General features: G+C 47.6%; 1 protein-coding gene across 3 annotated transcripts in view; it reads right to left on the bottom strand.

Moving 5' to 3' along the window:
- Positions 1-21,635, bottom strand: part of TRAF3 (TNF receptor associated factor 3) — a 138,538-nt gene that overhangs the window by 78,909 nt on the left and 37,994 nt on the right. For 2 of the 3 annotated variants that reach the window (XM_034938201.3, XM_034938202.3), the window contains exon 2: positions 2,927-3,072. The gene's annotated coding sequence lies outside the window, so the exon portion shown is untranslated. Of the gene's footprint in view, positions 1-2,926; positions 3,073-4,809; positions 8,519-21,635 lie in introns of those variants that run through there. The other variant, XM_008959092.6, reaches the window with a different exon arrangement.

The following is a 21,635-nucleotide window of genomic DNA, read 5'->3' as shown; positions in this document are numbered from 1 at the left end:
TATTCAATAATTTGGAAAAGCAGTAACTTAGTAATAGAAAAAAAAGATTTCTTGGTTGAATTTGAAAACATCTGAAAAAGTCCTATAAGGAAAGGGTAGATCATCCAACCACCTTCAAGGAAAGCGTCTGTGTCCAGTATTCATTCATTCACCCAACATGTACTGAGTGCCACAGAAGGGAGAGGGACAAGAAAGACAGAAGCCTCCCCTTCACAGAGCTGACAGTCCACAGGCAAGAAGACACAACACCAGCAATAAGAGTGTGTGTGTCTGTGCAGGGTGTGCATGTGTGTGAGACGAAAAGTACCAAAGGGAAGTGCACAGTGCACATGGAGGTCACACCCATTTATGTGGATATGGGGACCTCCCCCACCCCAGGAGAGGACATTTAAGCTATAATCTGAAAGATAAGTAGAAATTACGTATTTTCTATAATTCTCAGATTTTAAAATTATAAACATAGGTAAATGCAGTAAGAAAAATCAAATGCTTAAGAAGTAGCTTAGTATTAAACATCAATTCAACATCTCATTTTGTAGATTATATACGAAAAAAAAACCCGTTCTAATTCTAGGGTACCAAACTTCTTGCTGTATTCATGCTTAATATATATTACTGCTATGTCTATTAGTGTGTTTGTGTGTGTATAAGAGACAGTGGGTGTGTGTGTAGGTAGTGCTTGATAAATATATATATTTTTTGGTGGGAGGACAGAGTTTCACTCTTATTGCCCAGGCTGGAATGCAATGACATAATCTTGGCTCACTGCAACCTCCACCTCCCGGGTTCAAGCAATTCTGCCTCAGCCTCCCAAGTAGCTGGGATTACAGGTGCCTGCCACCATGCCCGGCTCATATTTGTATTTTTAGTAGAGACGGGGTTTTACCATGTTGACCAGGCTGGTCTCGAACTCCTGACCTCAGGTGATCCACCTGCCTCGGCCTCCCGAAGTGCTGGGATTACAGGTGTGAGCCACCACGCCCGGCCAGTGCTTGATAAATATTAACTGAATGGAGTGGGTTGCAGACCAGGGCTTAGAAAATGTATTTGTTAAAAAGATACTTTTCTTCTTGAAAAATGCTGAGAAAGTAGACGTCTTTTCTGAAAGATTTTATGTTTAAAAGAAAGAAAAAATGTAAAGTGTTCTCACCACAAAAAAAGATAACTGTGAGTTTATCTTTACACTTGCTAATTTGCTAGACTTAACCATTCCATAATATATATACTTCAAAATATCATGTTGTACATGATAAACATATATACAATTTTATATGTCAACTAAGAAAAATAAATTTAAGGAAAAAAGGATACTTTTCTTCTCACACTTCTTTCCCAAGTACAAAATTAAACCTCAGTACCAACTGGCTTCCAGGCATTAAATTACACTTCAAAATTATCCATATTAAAGGTGATACAGGAGGTGCTTTTCATCAACTCATGTATTAGAAGCCTTGTGCTAAGTTACTATTATGAACAAAACTTTTAGATAAGCAAATCTGAAAGCAAGAAATGAATTTGTTTTACAAGATATGAAGCTGCAAGTTGTAATAAACCAAACTACCCATGATGATGAATGATAAAACTGCCCAGCACTATTAGATAGTCTCAAAATCCCAGGCCAAAAAAAAAGGGAAAACAAACCCTCTAAGAACTGAGGGTTTTGAATTAAAGTTCTAAGCCAAGAAAGGCTCTTGTATTCTGGGCAACGGGACCCATGGCTGGGGCTGGGAGACAGAAGGTCTCTCCACATAAGGGCAGCGGGCAGCAGGCAGCACTGGGCAGAGAGCAAGGCAGACCAGGAGCACTCAGGAGAGCTGGAAAGTGAGGCGGCAGGACCTGGCCTGACCGAAGTCCCAGCACTCCACGCTGTATCTGCAACAGTTTGGAAGAGCCAGAGGCCTCTCTTCACCACATGTGGTAAACCAAGAGCCTATCTTACCCTTTTCTTTGAAAAATGTTTTACCTCCGCCTGCTGAGCTTGGGGACACAGTTTCACCACTGTGGTGGAAGTTACTCAGAAAACAGAAGTCACCTTGTTATGTCAATGCCCTGCTCACTGTGTGGTCCTCCTGTGTGGGCGACATGGGTTTCCTCACCATAGGGATGGCAAACAAGTACCCCAAAAAGAACATCCAGGCAAAAACTGCACCCTTTTAAGGACCTAACTCAGCAGTCACATAGCACCATTGGGCCATACTGCTGGGTGAGGGAGGCCACACACCCAGCCCAGGTGCAGCTCTCTGTCAAAGTCCCATGTGAGAAGAATAGGGAGAATGGGAGAAATCACTGAGAATACTTAGGAAAACACAATGTCACCTTAAGTGAGTTATACAGTAAAATCTCAGTCTTCTTTCAAGATTGGAAAATTAAAAACCAGGGTTCAATGGAATCTGGCTAAAAAAATCAATTTGTATTTCAAACCTTGTAAGCCGAACCTCTTATTACTTGTAATAAGTTGCAACTTGTAAGTTGAGCCTAAATTACTATGTTGTCCTGCCTTAGTAAATACAGTATCATGACCTTGATTTAACAGGTGGTGATTCAGATTCACCCCTGGGTAACTGCTGGGCACTGCAGCTTCTCCGTAAGAACACAGAATACCACAGCCTGGCAGAAATGGAGATGTCAAGCCAGAATTTATCCCAACATTCCAGTTTGCAGGCTCGGCTATGCACCCATCTCTCATCACAGCACACAGCGTTAAGGGCAGAGGTCATGCCCTTTGCCCCTCCTATGGGCGACTCCAGCACACTGAGTAGAAATTCTATAAATAACCAGAAGAAGGGAAGACAAGAATTTTTAAAATTCCAAATTACAGAGTCTAAATTAGATGCCTGTTGTTATTACAGGCCTCTTTCTGACAAAAGGAAAGCAAAACAACAACAACAACAACATCAACAACATCAACAATTAACTGAGAGCAAACCTCTTCTGTCAGGACAGCGATCCTTAGAAGAGTAGGGAGCCAGGAGCCAGGAGCCAGGAGCCAGGTTTCTGATCCTAGGTCTGATTCTGACCTGCTCTGGGACCTTAACCAAGTGGCATCACTTCTTTGGGCCTCATTTTCCTCATCTGTAAAATAAAGGGATTGGATTAGACAAAGATTCTTAACTGAGGCCTACAGGTGAGCCACAGCAGCATGCCCGCTGTGTGCCTCAAGGCCAGTCTATCCTCAAGCTCAACATTTAAATTCTATAATCTCAATGCTTATTAACAAAGAGAATGAATTCTACAGAGCATGAAAACATTCTCCCAGTGTCTGGCCAGGCCCTCTAGGAGCTGCCGCCTCGGCAGCAACCACCAGGCTCCAACCTTCCGACCTCAGGCCCCTGAAATCACACACAGACATTTCAGTCTCTGGCCATCAAGATGTCAACATTGTTTTAAATGCACAAGGGAAACTAGTTTTATTTATTTATTTATTTTATTTTATCTTTCTGTAGACATGAGGTCTCGCTATTTTGCCCAGGCTGGTCTTAGATTTCTGGGCTCAAGCGATCCTCCTGCCTTCGTCTCCCAAAGTGCTGGGATTACAGGTGTGAGCCACCATCCCCGGCCTGTGCTACATATGTTTCTAACAAACAGCAAACAGATCTTCGGCAATGAAGACAATAGGCCCTCATTTATCATTTTCACAAGCTTGACATTTTAAACATGGGTCTTTCTAACTTGGGCCTCCCTCCCCAAAACCAATCCCCATGATACCCTGGAAACAGGCAGGGCTGCCTCCCAGGAAGAGCCCTAGCAAGTGTTACTGGAAACAAGCCCTTCAGATGGATAGAAAGCTGTGCCAGGAGCTCACCAGCACATGCGGCTGCAACTGTGCTTTTGGAGACATCATGCATTGCCAGCCCTCAGGAGGTACAGATGAGCCAGCCCCTTCTACACAGTGCATGGACTGAGGTGGCAGGTCATCACATACACACAGGCTAGTTCCTCAGCCTGAAGTTGAAAACTATGTCTCAACCATATTCTGTTGCCAGGAACCAAGAGACCAAGGCAGACATCACCAGAGAAAGAACTGAGCTCAATGGACTACTCTGGTAAACAAAGAGAAAGGATGTGCTTCATATGGAAAGCTGAATTTATTTACACTAATCACGAATGCAGGCCCTCAGCTGGAAAAGCTCACTTCCAATGCCAGAAGGTTCAGAACCCATTCACAAGCTTTTCAGAATGCAAGCAGTTGCCATGGTAACCCCAACATTATATTTCTTGGCATTGGACATATAAATTACCACCCATAATGCATTTAATACCGTTTGGGGCCACTAATTCATTGCAAAATAAATCTCCGCTCTGACTCTTGGCCTCCCTCTAAGATAAACGAAGAGCAGCAGCTGGAGGTAGCACCCAGCTCACCCCACGGATAAACACAGAGCTCCACACATCTGAAAATGCTCTTCTAAAGGCAAAATAAGAACTAAGGAGATTAGAATTCATCATCTACAGCCAGTGGCTGAGATTTTTTAAGACGAAAAGTTCCATCCAGATTAATGTAACTGTCATTGCTTAAGTTAAAGAAACGAATATATTCTATGCGTATCTACACCTCTGAAACCAACTACGTTTAGCAAATCAAAGAAAAAGCAGATCTCTTCAAAGAACATCTTCAATAATTCACTCATATAGGGCATTTGTCAAGACTAAATAAGATAACTCTTCAAACGTCAAAACGGTCATTAACAAGAAATAAAGTTTTATTTCTTAGGTTCAAAAGAGGTCTATTCAATCATAATTCTTTACCTTGATTAGGGATATTCATAAACATTTAAAATACATATATGCATGATCTGTAAAGTCCCTTACCTTCTTATAATCCACCATCTGAACAGAGAGATGAAAACAAAATTATCGTGCACAAACTGCAAAGACATCTTCAGCTTCACGTTCCCAGGAAGCCCACTGCATCAGTAAGTTGACAGAGCTGCTGCAGGACATGCTGTGCCAGCCACAGCATTCACAGAATCGCGTACGTTCTAATCACTAAACTGCCAGGTCCGGAGGAGTATTACCTTCATTATCTCCTCCTTCCGACTGCAGGCAACAGTCAGCAGTTGTGAAGGGCAGCAAAAGGCTTCACCACGAGTTGTTTCCATATTAACAAGGACTTTGGTAACCGCTGCATTGCAGTCTTTCTGAAAGCTACCAACCTCAGAAGCAAAAGCGCTGGAGAGAGACTCTCTGGCACAGGAAGCAGTCTTTCCAATCACAAAGATTTTTAAAGAATCTTTAAAAAATGCTGTGAACACCTGAGGCTTTTTCTAGATTTCCTACCTGTCTCCTAGAGGTTGACTGGTTTCTGGTTTTTACTGGAGGATGGCTGTGACAACTGGCCGTGCGGGGTGGGAATGCGGAAACAGTGCGCTGTGCGCTACGACGCCCCCTCTCCGGGCTCAGGTACGCCCTGCGGGAATCTGCACATCTGCTGCTTAGCACCAGACTCAAAGCCCCTGCTCAGGGGCTCCTGGGAATGAGCCATGATTTCCATTCCAGAAAACCAAGTACAGCAAGCACTTCCAGGTCCTCTGTGGGCAGCAATCACTGAACACCCAGCCACCTTCACAGTGTGGTAACAACCATTACGTGGTCAGAGCACTTGAAATATTAAACCACTGACCACAGAACCAAATTAGGAAAAAGAGGCTTCTGAAATAGTAGCACGCTTAGTAAATGACCTTTGGTTTTCATTCATTCATGCAATACTAAGTTTAGTCAGCACTGACCATGTGCTGTATATAAAAAGGATATTCAAATGGAGCATCCCTAATCCAAAAATCCAAACTGCTCCAAAATCCGAAACTTTCTGAGTACCAACATACCACCACAAGAGGAAAATTCCCCAACTGACCTCACGTGACGGGTCACAGTCAAAACTCTGTTTCATGCACAAAATATTTAAGAATATTGCATAAAATTACCTTCAGGCTATGTGTATAAGGTGTATATGAAAAGAATTTTGTGTTTACACTTAAGTCTCATCCCCAAGATATCCAATTATGCATATTCAAATATGCCAAAATCCAAAAAGATCAGAATCTGAAACACTTCTAGTCCCAAGCATTTCAGATAAGGGATACTCAATCTGACTGTGGGGAACCGCCGTCAGGGCGGGCAGCGGTGCTCTAGGAGGAAGAGTCACGGAGAACACACCATCATGCGTGGTGGAGGAGGGCTTGGCACCGCACAGGAGGAAGAACCCGGGCCCGAGTGCACCTCCAGGACAAGGTTCTGTGAGAAAGGAACATTGAAAAGGGGCTGAAGGACGTGGACTCAGCTGGACTACAGGGAGGGCCAGGGGGAGAACACCCTCCAGATGGCTGTACACATTCCTCAGCAGGTGAGGGAGGTCCTCTGCAAGGGGACCTTGCACGCCTGTGGCCGGAGCCCGTCCCTCCCTCACAGCAGCCCGGAGCAGGTACAGCCACCGCCGCCACCACTGACAGAGCCTATGTCTGGGACCTGAGGCCTCCATTTGCCCAAGGCACATGGTGACCGCAGGGAGGCACCAGGGCATGGACACAGCAGGGCAGCTCTGTGTTGTGCGACCTCACCACGCCGCCACCCATAAGTAACAGCTGTCCTTTGGCAGCCCTGGCACCCCTGACAGAGGTGACAGTCCACGCGGCCTCTGCTCAGATGGTTTTCTTCCACCCTATGTCCAGAGCCCAGCCGGACCCTGAACAGGTGTGAGGTGAAGGACTGCACGAATGAATAAACAAATTAAAGAATCTACTGGTCATTCCCCAATTCTAGTAACAGGAAATGACATGTCAGACCTCTGCCAATGTTATGCTGTTCTCTGATGAAAATGGCCCTTCTTTGCCTTGTCTCTGGCTACCTAACCTACTTCACATCTCAGGCTCTGGAATCTTCTCCTCCAGGACGTCTTCACTGACTCCCTTCCCACCCCTGGCAGCAAGGCCCTTTCCCTGAGCTCCCCCGACCTCCAGCAGCTCCCATGCTGTCCTGAAGCGGCGGCTCTGCAGCTGCCCCCGCACAGAAGCCCTGCAGTGGTGGTCAGGGTTGTATCTGCGGTGCTCAACGTGTTCCTTCTGCTGCCACATTCCTGGAGGACTCACCACATGTCAGCCACCTGCTCCACACGCACAACTCACTTGTTCCTCTGTGAGGCGGCTCCACCAGACAGACAAGGATGCTGAGGCACAGTCAGTTCAAGCAGAAGAGCCAGGATTTACACCCAGGAACCAGCCTCCTCCAGCCACATCCTAACCTCCCCTTCTGCTTTTGTAGGTACCCAAAACAGAGTTCACTGACACCAACTGGAAAAGACGTTGTTACCTCACGGGGGTGGGAGGGATTCGAGTTACAGAAACACTTTTAAGGAAATACAGCAGTCTTCCTCCCCCACCCTTCCCTCTTACTGTGAGATATGAATGAATGAACACATTTGGCCACAGCAGACATGCCTCCGCGTAAATTCCTGACAGGGAACACCTACGGCCTACGGGAGATGAGGAGAGAAGAGAAGGCACAAAGAGGTAGCGTGACGTGGTTTCCTTTTGCCATCACCGTGCTTCAGAGAGACTCACTCAAGCAGTTTAAAAGCCTCAGAGGAACTTTCATCAAGCGCTTCTAGACGCATTTAGGTGCCACTCTGGGCACTCCCCGCACAAGTTCCAGAAGAACTCTGCCTTTCAAGTCAGGGATCAAGGCTTGTTCTCTGTGGCAGCGCCACTCTCACCAGCCTCCAGTGGTGGCAGTGCTGCAGGATGACTCTTCCCCCATTGATCTGTCCGTCCTGTGACGCTGACCCACACGGCCAGAAGCCCATGCGTAGCCTGAGTGGGCTCTCCGTGGGGGATCTCGAGCAGTGGGAAGGTCCCACACCAACACTCTTGTGCCTCCTGGAACAGCCAGCGCCTACAGAGGAGGGCCCCACAGCTGGCCCAGGGCTGAAGGGAGTGTCCACTGGTGGGAAGAGATGGGCAGGGGCGCAACCTGCCTCCAGGGGGTGGCAGAAGGTCCCAGAAGGAGCACACCACAGGACCCTTCCAACTGCCTCTCAATTCGACCATCTGACTAAGGGCAGCAAGGTTTGATGCATGGGTGCCAGGTCCCCGCAGGCCTGTGAAGGTGGCTTCCTACTGTCTCCAGTTTACGGTTGAGGTGGCAGCGAGGCTTTAACAGGAGAAATCACTTTCCAAGTACACCAGTGGGTGCTCCAGCAAAGCTGCTTGGCTCTGAGCGGCCTGACGCTTTGGACTTGGCATGACCTCCTCCTGGCGAAGGCACGGCCCGGTGTCCTCACAGCGTGGGCAGAGCAGAAAGGGCATGCTGCCTCCCTCTGGCACTGACTCCTCCTAACCAACCGCTCACTCCTTCTGGATCCCAGATTCCTTGTCTAAGAAAGGAGTAAGACCTATCCTACAAACCACACGATGTTGATTTTCAACTGACTGAATGCATTCTCTTTCTGCAGGAAGAGAATCGTGTCTACTCACAATTCACGAGTCACCTGGTGTGTGAAAGTATAAGCTGTCTTAAAATGTAAGGCATGACTGTTACCAAATAGAGCCACAAGGCACTCAGTAATATTTTCAACCTTAATTCAGCTCAGATATATGATGAGAGACCTACAGGGCTCTTACCATTAACTAGAATGACCATGGCAAATCCTGCCCCTTTATTAAATAGTAGTAATGAAATTCGTAATTTAGCTCAGGCAGACTAGCTAATATCATTAATGCGCATTTACATGAATTTGATGCAAATTATGGAAACATCCCAATAGGTCTCATTTAGACACTTAAAATGCTAAAGGGCAACCCTACTATCTGAAGGTATTTTTCACTTCAAAAACAGGCAACTCAGTCACCAAAATTAACAAGAAAAAATCCAAGTAAGCAGCATTCCGCCTGAAGGGAAAACATAGACAAATCATTCATATTCACTCTAGGTGCCACTGGGGCCACAGAACAAAGGATGTCCCCAAGAGGAAGCAGAGAGAAGAAAAATAATATAAAATACACACAAAATTTATTTGGCTTAGATACATACTTATTTACCAAAAATCTATACAGGATAAGACCATTTCATGACCACCAGATGTGATCTGGTCTTAGGAAGGAAAGAGACTGCAATTCTGCCTGTTTCTCTAGGCAACAGAGGGTCTCAGGGGCTTTAAACATGACACAAGAAGTCGCTAGGTCAGCAACAAAGGTCAAACAAGCCCCAGTTACAAGTAGCAAAGTGTCCGTACAAACATAAATGGGAATCTGAACTGTAGGTAAAAGAAGCAACAAAAGCGGATACAAACAATCTAGGTATATTCCCAAGAGAAATGACACGTCCACACAAAAACCTGTACATGAATGTTCACAGCAGCGCTATCACACAACAGCCAAAAAGTAGAAACAACCCAAACGTCTATCAATGGACTAACAAATACATAAAATGTGGAACATCCACATAATGGAATAATATTCGACATTAACAATGGAACAACCGATGCATACATGCACAACATGAATGAAAATATGGTGCTTAGTGACAGAGGCTCCACACAGAAAACACATCCTGTCAACCGCATTTCCATAGAATGTCCAAAGTAGGCAATGGCTGCACAACTCTGTGAATATACTAAAAATCACAGAGAGAAGGACTGTGTGGTAGATAGAGCTCCCTCTCCCCTCTCCCCTCCCCCCTCCCCCCTCCCCCCTCTCCCGTCTCCCCTCTTTCCACGGTCTCCCTCTGATGCCGAGCCGAAGCTGGACGGTACTGCTGCCATCTCAGCTCACTGCAACCTCCCTGCCCGATTCTCCTGCCTCAGCCTGCCGAGTGCCTGCGATTGCAGGCGTGCGCCGCCACGCCTGACTGGTTTTCGTATTTTTTTGGTGGAGACGGGGTTTCGATGTGTCGGCTGGGCTGGTCTCCAGCTCCTAACCGCGAGTGATCCACCAGCCTCGGCCTCCCGAGGTGCCGGGATTGCAGACGGAGTTTCGTTAACTCAGTGCTCAATGGCGCCCAGGCTGGAGTGCAGTGGCGTGATCTCGGCTCGCTACAACCACCTCCCAGCCGCCTGCCTTGGCCTCCCTAAGTGCCGAGATTGCAGCCTCTGCCTGGCAGCCACCCCGTCTGGGAAGTGAGGAGCGTCTCCGCCTGACTGCCCATCGTCTGGGATGTGAGGAGCCCCTCTGCCTGGCTGCCCAGTCTGGAAAGTGAGGAGCGTCTCTGCCCGGCCGCCATCCCATCTAGGAAGTGAGGAGCGCCTCTTCCCGGCCACCATCACATCTGGGAAGTGAGGAGCGTCTCTGCCCGGCCGCCCATCGTCTGAGATGTGGGGAGCACCTCTGCCCTGCCGCCCCGTCCGGGATGTGAGGAGTGTCTCTGCCCGGCCGCCCTGTCTGAGAAGTGAGGAGACCCTCTGCCTGGCAACCGCCCCGTCTGAGAAGTGAGGAGCCCCTCCGCCCGGCAGCCACCCCGTCTGAGAAGTGAGGAGCGTCCTCCCTCCTCGTCTGGGAGGGAGGTGGGGGGGTCAGCCCCCCACCCGGCCAGCCGCCCCGTCCGGGAGGTGAGGGGCACCTCTGCCCGGCCGCCCCTACCGGGAAGTGAGGAGCCCCTCTGCCCGGCCAGCCGCCTCGTCCGGGAGGGAGGTGGGGGGGTCAGCCCCCCGCCTGGCCAGCCGCCCCGTCCGGGAGGCGAGGGGTGCCTCTGCCCGGCCGCCCCTACTGGGAAGTGAGGAGCCCCTCTGCCCGGCCAGCCGCCCCGTCCGGGAGGGAGGTGGGGGGGTCAGCCCCCCTCCCGGCCAGCCGCCCCATCCGGGAGGGAGGTGGGGGGGTCAGCCCCCCGCCCGGCCAGCCGCCCCGTCCGGGAGGGAGGTGGGGGGATCAGCCCCCCGCCTGGCCAGCCGCCTCGTCCGGGAGGGAGGTGGGGGGATCAGCCCCCTGCCCGGCCAGCCGCCCCGTCCAGGAGGTGGGGGGGGCGCCTCTGCCCGGCCGCCCCTACTGGGAAGTGAGGAGCCCCTCTGCCCGGCCAGCCGCCCCGTCCGGGAGGGAGGTGGGGGGGGTCAGCCCCCCGCCCGGCCAGCCGCCCCGTCCGGGAGGGAGGTGGGGGGGTCAGCCCCCCGCCCGGCCAGCCGCCCCATCCGGGAGGGAGGTGGGGGGGTCAGCCCCCGGCCCGGCCAGCCGCCCCGTCCGGGAGGGAGGTGGGGGGGTCAGCCCCCCGCCCGGCCAGCCGCCCCGTCCAGGAGGGAGGTGGGGGGGTCAGCCCCCCGCCCGGCCAGCCGCCCCGTCCGGGAGGGAGGTGGGGGGGGTCAGCCCCCCGCCCGGCCAGCCGCCCTGTCCGGGAGGTGAGGGGCGCCTCTGCCTGGCCGCCCCTACCGGGAAGTGAGGAGCCCCTCTGCCCGGCCAGCCGCCCCCTCCGGGAGGGAGGTGGGGGGGTCAGCCCCCCGCCGGGCCAGCTGCCCCGTCGGGGAAGTGAGGGGCGCCTCTGCCCGGCCGCCCCTACTGGGAAGTGAGGAGCCCCTCTGCCCGGCCAGCCGCCCTGTCCGGGAGGGAGGTGGGGGGTCAGCCCCCCGCCCGGCCAGCCGCCCCGTCCAGGAGGGAGGTGGGGGGGTCAGCCCCCCGCCCGGCCAGCCGCCCCGTCCGGGAGGGAGGTGGGGGGGGGTCAGCCCCCCGCCCGGCCAGCCGCCCTGTCCGGGAGGTGAGGGGCGCCTCTGCCTGGCCGCCCCTACCGGGAAGTGAGGAGCCCCTCTGCCCGGCCAGCCGCCCCCTCCGGGAGGGAGGTGGGGGGGTCAGCCCCCCGCCGGGCCAGCTGCCCCGTCGGGGAAGTGAGGGGCGCCTCTGCCCGGCCGCCCCTACTGGGAAGTGAGGAGCCCCTCTGCCCGGCCAGCCGCCCTGTCCGGGAGGGAGGTGGGGGGTCAGCCCCCCGCCCGGCCAGCCGCCCCGTCCGGGAGGGAGGTGGGGGGGGTCAGCCCCCCGCCCGGCCAGCCACCCCGTCCGGGAGGTGAGGGGCGCTTCTGCCCGGCCACCCCTACTGGGAAGTGAGGAGCTCCTCTGCCCGGCCACCACCCCATCTGGGAGGTGTACTCAACAGCTCATTGAGAACGGGCCATGAAGACAATGGCGGTTTTGTGGAATAGAAAGGGGGGAAAGGTGGGGAAAAGATTGAGAAATGGGATGGTTGCTGTGTCTGTGTAGAAAGAGGTAGACATGGGAGACTTTTCATTTTGTTCTGTACTAAGAAAAATTCTTCTGCCTTGGGATCCTGTTGATCTGTGACCTTACCCCCAACCCTGTGCTCTCTGAAACATGTGCTGTATCCACTCAGGGTTGAATGGATTAAGGGCGGTGCAAGATGTGCTTTGTTAAACAGATGCTTGAAGGCAGCATGTTCGTTAAGAGTCATCACCACTCCTTAATCTCAAGTACCCAGGGACACAAACACTGCGGAAGGCCGCAGGGTCCTCTGCCTAGGAAAACCAGAGAACTTTGTTCACTTGTTTATCTGCTGACCTTCCCTCCACTATTGTCCTGTGACCCTGCCAAATCCCCCTCTGCGAGAAACACCCAAGAATGATCAATAAAAAAGAAAATAATAATAATAATAATAAAAAATAAAAAATAAAAATAAAAATCACAGACATGGACACTTTAAATAGGTAATTGTATGGAATGTGACGATTTCAATAAAGTTATTTTTTAAAAGCGGACACAATCAAGCCAAAGGCCAAACATCCAATAGACACCACTCAATGAGATGCACCATTCAATTAAAAAACAACAAGAAAACGTTACTGCAAGTTTCCACTATGCCAAAAGATGCATTACTTTTGGGGTACTCCTTCCAAAAATGTTAAATAAGCTTCTCACTAGTCAAAACAATTCATAATTCCTGTGAGAACTCTCCCTCTCCCAAATCTAAAAGTTCAACAACTTCTCAAGAAAAAAGTTGATCTTAATTTTAATGTAAAATATAAATCACCTATTTGTGCAAATGTAGCACTTTTAATCATGAGAGAGAGGTGTCGCTATGGAACTTATCAACACTCTCCCCCAAGAAAGTATTCATTTACTTGATTCTGTCTACTATGAAATAAATAATGCCTGAATCTTTAAGACCCAGAAACGTTTCAGAAGGTTTGAGGTCAAAGAAAACACATTAACTCAACATAATGCTCACAAGAATGAAAATAAGCCTATGCATAAAATAAACAACTAAATGATGGTGGAAAGACCACATTCCCTAAACCTAACAAAAGCTCCCAGCTCATTCCCACCCACTGCCATCTGTCTACCTCAAACTCTTCAACAACCCAACTCACAGAAAGCACCTAGTCAATGTGGTAACATAAGCACAATTCTGTAATTGGCTCAAATCATCATTACAATAACACGTGTTTCTTTTTTTTTTTTTTGAGATGGAGTTTCACTCTTGTTGCCTAGGCTGGAGTGCAATGGCGTGATCTCGGCTCACCGCAACCTCTGCCTCCCGGGTTCAAGCAATTCTCCTGCCTCAGCCTCCCCAGTAGCTGGAATTACAGGCATGTGCCACCACGCCCGGCTAATTTTGTATTTTTAGTAGAGACAGGGTTTCTCCATGTTGGTCAGGCTGGTCTCGAACTCCTGACCTCAGGTGATCCACCCGCCTTCGCCTCCCAAAGTGCTGGGATTACAGGCATAAGCCACAGCGCCCGGCCAGCATGTGTTTCTGTTTTCCGCAGGAAGAGAATCATGTCGACTCACAATTCACAATGAGTCAACCGGTGTGTAAAATATTTTACATAATGGGAAAATTTATTGTGACCCAAAAGTTCAGTGTGTTCTCATTAAGTTACCAGAAATTACAGATGTGAAGATACTCCTGTTAACTTAACCAAAATCAAGAAAAGAAACTACTTTAGATACGCACACATTTTCAGTTTGGTAGATCTGATTCTTTTTATGATACTGCATTTCAAGTTACTCAGATTGGTAAATTCATAGCTTAAATACTAAATAGAGAAAATCTGCATATTGACAACATAGGTAATTTAAGACTGGTTTTGGCACTGCGTCACTTACTACCTATATAGCTAAGTTCTGTCAAAACCTGACAGGGACAGCTTCAGTTTTTGTAAATACTCGCATGGTGAAATGGTTTTTCCAAAGTTATGATACCATCTAAAGTGCTAATGGAGCCTTCCCATTGTGCTTCACGGTGAATAACATATTTCTGTGGAAAATCTTATAGTGTTGCATCCATTTAACATTTTCCCAGATTACATTCAGGTTTTTTTAATCCCGAAGAAAACATTTAAACAATTAAAACACATAAAGTTTTTCTATTAGGGCCTTTTAAAAAACCCTCAGTCTTTTATTTTATTGTATTTTATTTTATTTGAGATGGAGTCTCACTCTGTCATCCAGGCTAGAGTGCAGTGGCACAATCTTGGCTCACTGCAACCTCCACCTCCAGGGTTCAAGCAATTCTTTTGTCTCAGCCTCTCGAATAGCTAGGATTACAGGCACACGCCACCACACCCGGCTAATTTTTATATTTTTAGTAGAGACTGGGTTTCACCATATTGGCCAGGCTGGTCTCGAACTCCCGACCTCATGATCTGCCTGTCTCAGGCTCCCAAAGTGCTGGGATTACAGGCGTGAGCCACCGCGCCCGGCCACAAAACCCTGAGTATTTAAAGGCCACACTTGGAAACGGACATGTTTATGCATGCAATACAGATGCAAACATTTTAAACTACATAATCTACTGATACACACACACTAAGAAATCAAACATTTCCAATTCCATAAACATAATACATCTGAAGCAAAGATAATGCCACCAGGTATTTTTTACTTTATAAGTTGGTCCCCAGAAAAGGATAATTATAAAAGACACCAGGAAGCCTCTTTTCAACCTTGTTAAATAAACGACTTGCAAATATTAACCACAAAACTGTGGGTGAAGCCACTCTGTCCTGTCATGATTACTCGCTCATAAAGGCCCAAAATGCATCTTGAAGGGAGTTTTTGCAATACAAATCCTAATCTTAATTATATAAACTCTATTCTTAACTATCTTAAAATACATTACAAAAGACCATTCTCAACTTTCTGAAAACTTTAATATCTTTTATAAAATCTGAAAGATTGAGACGGTGTTACTAAAAGTGTCACGGCTCATTAAATCTTGAATCATTAAGTCAAGTACCTTGGACAAATCATTTTAAATTAAAAGAACAATCTTTAATATACATTTTCAGATGAGACTTAATACATTCTACACAACTTATCAAAAGCCACAGAAAAGCTACAGAAATAATGGAATGAACACACAGTGATATTTGCTTCAGGAACAGACTATTTCACCCTATATCCTTTTAAAGTGCTTGAGATATGCATATTTAGTAGGCATATTTCAGAATTAGCTCTTCATTTTCTAATAAAAAAGGGCAGACTTCCCTGCAGGCTTGGCAATGAAACATTTTCAAAATGCAGGTACCAGGAGGGTGTGGTGGTTCATGCCTGTAATCTCAGCACTTTGGGAGGCTGAGCCAGGAGGATCTGCTTGAACCCAGGAGTTCAAGACCAGCCTAGTCAACATAGTGAGACCCCGTCTCTACAAAAAAAATTTTTTAAACTTAGCCAAGTGTGGTGGTGGGTGCCTATAACCCCAGCTACTCAAGAGGCTGAGGTGGGGGATCGCTTGAGCCCAGGAGATTGAGGCTGCACCACAGTGCGCTGTGATTGCACCACTGTGCTCTGGCCTGGGTGACAGAGCAAGAACCTGTCAAAAATATATATATACACACACATATATATATACACACATATATATACACACACACATATATATACGTATATATATATACACATATATATATACATATATACACATATTATATATATACATATATATATATATACACACACACATATATATATATATGCTGGTCCCATTTCAGAAAGCAAATAAATTTTTAAAATGTAAAGGTATCTACCTACATCAAAATGCATCTGAAAAACATTAAAATAAAACTATACTCATTATATTTAAAAAGTCAGAAAAACGTATGTTGAATCCAGTTAATGTTTAAAGCTCTAGGCCCAGCTAAGAGGGCAGAGTGTGTGACTGCAGAGAGGGGGCCCCGGCACCCAAGTGCAGAAGGTTAGGAAGTGAGGGCAGCGCTCCTGGTCTGCAGCATCACCTGGAGTCGGCCCTTTCCTCCTTGGACCCGGGCAGCCAGACCCAAGGGCAGGATCCAGGTGATCCAGAACGGTTACCTCCTACACTCTGAGAGGGACACACTTGACCCTGCGTCACAATGCAGTGCCCCTTCTGCCAGCCCCCCATGTGGCTCACCTGAAACCGCACCTGTAGAGGACGCTCGCAAAGGAAAGGGGGAGATGACAGGGAGAACAACAGGACCTGCCGGGAGTGCCCTCCCAGCATGGGCTCACCACCCGCATGTGGTGACCACCCACCCCCTACACGGGAGGGCAGCCGTGATGTTTTCTTCCTTTGTATTTCAGCACGCTGCATAATGCGTGACAAGCAGATGCTCACTAAGACAGGTCCATAATCCCTTCTTTGCAATTCGAAAATCCAAAAAGCTCTCTGAAAACTGAAAGCATGTTCATAACTCACTTGGCGGTATGCCCTGATCTGATGTGAAGCTATTCATAGTCTCACTGTCCCACTTAGTGTGAATATTCATATACTTTTTGCTGCAAAAATCTTAATGTGCTCGATTATATGGTGCTGCCTAGGATGTCCTATACTATACGGTACTTTCACTATTTCTGTTCTAAAAATCTCAAAAATTCCACATTCCCAAACACCTCTGGCCCTGAGAGTCACAAAGGTGTGGTCCCATGACTGTTAGATGACAACAACAGGGCAGGCACTGGCCAGAGATGGTAACACCTGAGATGTAAATGGGCAGCAGGAAGAAGCACCTTTAATGGCCAAGAGAACAATAATCTGCATTCAAGTCTAGTTTATACATGTGTTCATTCTACAAACATGCTGAGCAATGTGCACACACCTCGCCCACAGCTGGGTAGACTGCATGAAAGCAAGAATGAAAGCAAGACTGCCGTCCCTGCCCTCATGGAGGGGAAGACCGTGAGGTGACAAACAAGTGCTCCGGCTCACACGGCAAACACAAGCTGTGGCTGGTGGGTGCGGGCAAGAAAGGTGCTGATGTAACACTCAGGAAGGGCCCAAGCAGAGGGTGGCCAGGGAAGCCCCTGAGGAGTAACAGGGAAGCTACCCAAGGAACAGGGACAGCCACAGGCACAGCAAGAGTGGCAGGACAGGGACACACCGCTCTAGGAATCAGAGCATAGTGGCAGGAGAGGGGGTCTTGGGGGAAGGGAGAAGGATGCAGGGCTGGGGTGATGGAAGAGTTGGGATTTTTAAAAATTAATTAATTTTTAACTTTACTTTTTTTTTTTTTTTTAGAGACAGAGTCTTGCTCCGTCACCCAGGCTGGAGTGCAGTGGCATGATCACAGCTCACTGTAACCTCACCTCAGCCTCTTGTAATTTTTAAAAAATTTAATTGACAAAAATAATTGTATTTATTTATAAGATACAATGGGATGTTTTGATCTATGTATACATTGTGAAATGATTAAATCAAACTAGTTAATCTATCCATCACCTCACCAAGTTCCTTTTCTTGTGATGAAAACATTTAAGATTCTACTCTTTAGCAATTTTGAAATATACAATACATGATTATCATCCACGGCCACAGAAGAGCCTGGAGGGCATTATGCTAAGTGAAATATGTGACGGATACCACATGGTCTTATTATATGTGGAATCTAAGAAAGTAGAAGGTGAAGAAGCGTAGAGTAGAACAGTGGTTATGGAGGCTGGGGGCGGGGGAATGGGGAAAGGAGAGGTACTGGTCAAAGGGTACAAAGTTTCAGTTAGAGAGTTAGGATTTGATTAAGTGTGAAGGGAAGCAAGTGGCTACTTGACCTAGTCAGGCATACAAACTACTCATCTCAAATCAAGCTCCCTCCAGGCCTCAGCCACCTGATCTGTCCACAAGAAGAAAGCCAAGATCTGATTTCTCAAATGCTTCCGCTCCATGAAGTAACTTCCGTGGGTGAATCAAACTTCACAGAGCTTTCTACTAAGAAGGCTGAAGAACTTTAATGGGGGTGGGAGGGTTAATCATACTAAAATTGTACAAAAAGAAAAATCAGGCTATGTGATCAATGGGAAAGAGGCCAAACAGCTTTAATCTCTACTGATTGTTAAATATTGTAAAAGGTTGGCTAACAGCACTACCCCCAGCTCACCCAAACCACCCTGCCAGAATTAAAGACAAATGGTGTATTTGTAAAGTGTTTTGAGAACACGGGGAAAAGGTCACTAAAATGTCCCTGGCGAGTGTTGCTTCAGAAGCCTAGTAGGCCCTGCCTGCCTCCACCACCTCATCTCTGGAAGGGTGGGAATCTCGAGCTCTCCATACTGCCTCCAGACACCCCGCAGCTCCCCACCCCTCTCCAGCCTTCTCAGTGCAGAATGAGGTGATTGCCAAACAACTATTAAGATGCACAAATGGAGGGATATTTGGAGCAGCTGCAAAAGCTCTATTATGGATAACAAAATAGGCAAGTGAATCTCAAACTCTTTAAGGTTAAATACTCACTTGGGTGAGATTTAACAACGTAACAATAGACTACAATAATGAAGTGGCTTCTCAAACTTTTTCACCAAAGTACCCCCAAAGGCACAGGAGAGAGAACCCTGAGGATAAGCACTTTGAAGCAACTCAATGGATATGAAGTATTACATTTTGTATTCGAAATTCATGCAAACTTTACCTTTAACTCCATAGCATACCTATAATACCCCTTTCCCCCTTGTCACCCTTACTCTCAGCTTTTGGAAAGCGGCAAGCTGGTATTTTCTCCTCCTCCCACTGCTGAAAGGAAGGCCTGCCTGTCTACTCTGCCCTCCCTCCAGATCCCATGAGCAAGGTCCACCCTCTACTCTGGCACTGGATCCCAGTCCCTCCTCTGTCAACCTCCCTCCTGAACACCCTGCCTTCCAGAGCACGGTAAGTGCTAATGTGTCCCCAGCACCCCCACTCCCCCATCATTCTACTTTAGAGAAAACTCTTTCAAGAAGCTGTTAACACACACATCCCATTCTCCCCTGAAAACTTCCACTTGTCATGCCTCCTGATACCAGTCTTGTCCAAGTCCCCAAAGACCTTCAAGTTGCAAAATCCAGTGGTCAAGTCTCACCCATCCTGCTTGATGCTCAAACAGCTTTTCATAATTCTCAAATATATCTCCAGCACCCCTTCCCCTGTAATTCCCCCAGACCTGTATATCCAATAACCAACTCAACATCTCCACTTGAGCATCAAAAAGGCATCTCAAACCTAACAGGTCCAACACTGAGCCCTTGGTACCCGTTCCTCTCTGATCTGCCTCTGGCAATGCCTGGCTCAGGAAATGGCACCATCCAATTCCTTAGATCATAAAGGACCCCCTTCCTCACATGCCATACATCCAATCCATCAGCAAAGACAGTCAGCTTCATCTTCAAGATACATTCCAAATCCAACCACTTCTCACCAAAGCTCGACCCACAGGGTCCTCCCTGCTGTTCCTCAGATATGCCAAGCATATTCCCACTTCAAGGCCTTTGTACACCCTGATCCTCCCACCTAAAACGCCCTTCTCCCAGATCGTCACACAGCTCCCTCCCTCTTGATTATTTCAGTGCCTACTTAAATGCTACCTGCTCAGAAAGGCCTTCCCTGAGACTCTCCTAGGATAGTTCTCTCATCACATGACTCTAGCCACAGTCTGTCTGGTTTTCCTTCCTAACACAACTATTTAGGATTAACTGACATATGTATTGGTTTGTTAACTATCCCTCTCCCCCAAGTCATCCCTCCTGGACCTTCAAGAGGGCCCAAATTTGGCCTCATTCACCACTGTGTTCGCAGACCTTGAAACTACCTGACTCATTGTGAGGGACTCAATCAACAATTGTTTACAGCCTTATTTTAAAACCTTATTTTTGGTTAAAATGAAAGTATTCAGCCAGGCACAGTGGCTCACACCTGTAATCTCAGCACTTTGGGAGGCTGAGGTGGGAGGATGGCTTGAGCCCAGGAGTTTGAGACCAGCTTGGACAACACAAGCAGACCCTGTCTCTACAAAAAATTAAAATATTAGCCAGGCATGGTGGTGTGTGCCTGTGGGCCCAGCTACTCAGAAGGCTGCAGTGGAAGAACTGCTTGAGTCCAGGAGGTCGAGGCTATAGTGAGCCGTGATTGCACTACTGCATCCCAACCTGGACAACAGAGCGAGACCCTGTCTCAAAAAATAAATAAATAAATAAAGTATTCATTAATTCATTCAACAACTAACACAAGAGTCTGCATGCGCTAGATTCAGAAGTGCAGCAAATGCTTCCCAGGTCCTCCTTATGAGCTCTTTCCTGGCAGCGGGCACAGGAGTGCATGACTACCCATCCACAGTGTCAGTCATCACAGCACCGTGGAAAACAGAGAAAACTGGAAACAACCTAAGTGTCCAACAACAGAGAATCGAGTCAAGAAACTGCCACAATCATATGATCATTATATAATCAACCATGTAACAGAATGTCATGCTATTAAAAAATACCTCTGGTCCAACAGAAATATGAGAATCACAAAAATAATTTTAAATCTCCTAGCAGCTACAATTAAAGAGTAAAAAGAAGTCAGTAAAATTTACTGTGTATTATTTAACACAATATTAAACTTTATCATTTCAACATGTAATATTATCAAAAATTATTAACAGGATATTTTGCATTTTTTTAAACCACACTTAATCTTCAAAATCTGGTGTGTGGGGCTAGCCTGTGGCCTGTACAATCGGTGTATGGTAGCTAATGCTTGTAATCGTAGCACTTTGGGAGGCTGAGGAGGGTGGATTGCTCGAGCTCAGGAGTTCGAGAACAGCCTGGCCAACACGGTAAAACCCCATCTCTACAAAAAATACAAAAATTAGCCGAGGGTGGTGGCATGTGCTCGTAGTCCCAGCTACTTGGGGGGCTGAGGTGAGAGGATCACCTGAGCCCAGGAGGCGGAGGTTGAAGAGAACTGAGATGGCATCACTACACTCCTGCCTGGGCAACAGAGTGACATCCTGTTTCTTAAAAAAAAAAGAATAGAATTTAGAGTCCAGAAATAAGCCCTTATATTTATGGTCAATTGGTGTTTTTTTATGGAAAATACATTTTTGATAAGGGCACCAAGACCATTCAATGGAGAAAGAATAGTAATACGGTTTGGCTCTGTGTCCACCCAAATCTCATCTCGAATTGTAATCCCCATGTGTCAAGGGAAGGAAGTGATTGGATTATAGTGGTGGTTTCCCCAGGCTGTTCTCATGACAGTGAGTGAATTATCACCAGATCTGATGGTTTGATAAATGGTAGTTTTTCCTGCACTCACACACGCTCCTTCTTGCCTGCTGCCATGTAAGACGTGCCTGCTTCCCCGTCTGCCTTGATTGTAAGTTTCGTGAGGCCTCCCCAGACATGTAGAACTGTGAATCAATTAAACCTCTTTCCTTTAAAAACTACCCAGTCTGGGGAATTTCTTTATAGCAGTATGAAAACAGACTAATACAAATAGTCCCTTCAACAAATGAA

Source organism: Pan paniscus, chromosome 15, assembly GCF_029289425.2.
Source record: "Pan paniscus chromosome 15, NHGRI_mPanPan1-v2.0_pri, whole genome shotgun sequence".
In the NCBI taxonomy this organism is placed as follows: Eukaryota; Metazoa; Chordata; class Mammalia; order Primates; family Hominidae; genus Pan; species Pan paniscus.
Note: the sequence above shows the minus strand (reverse complement) of the source record. Positions and strands in the feature narration are given on the sequence as shown.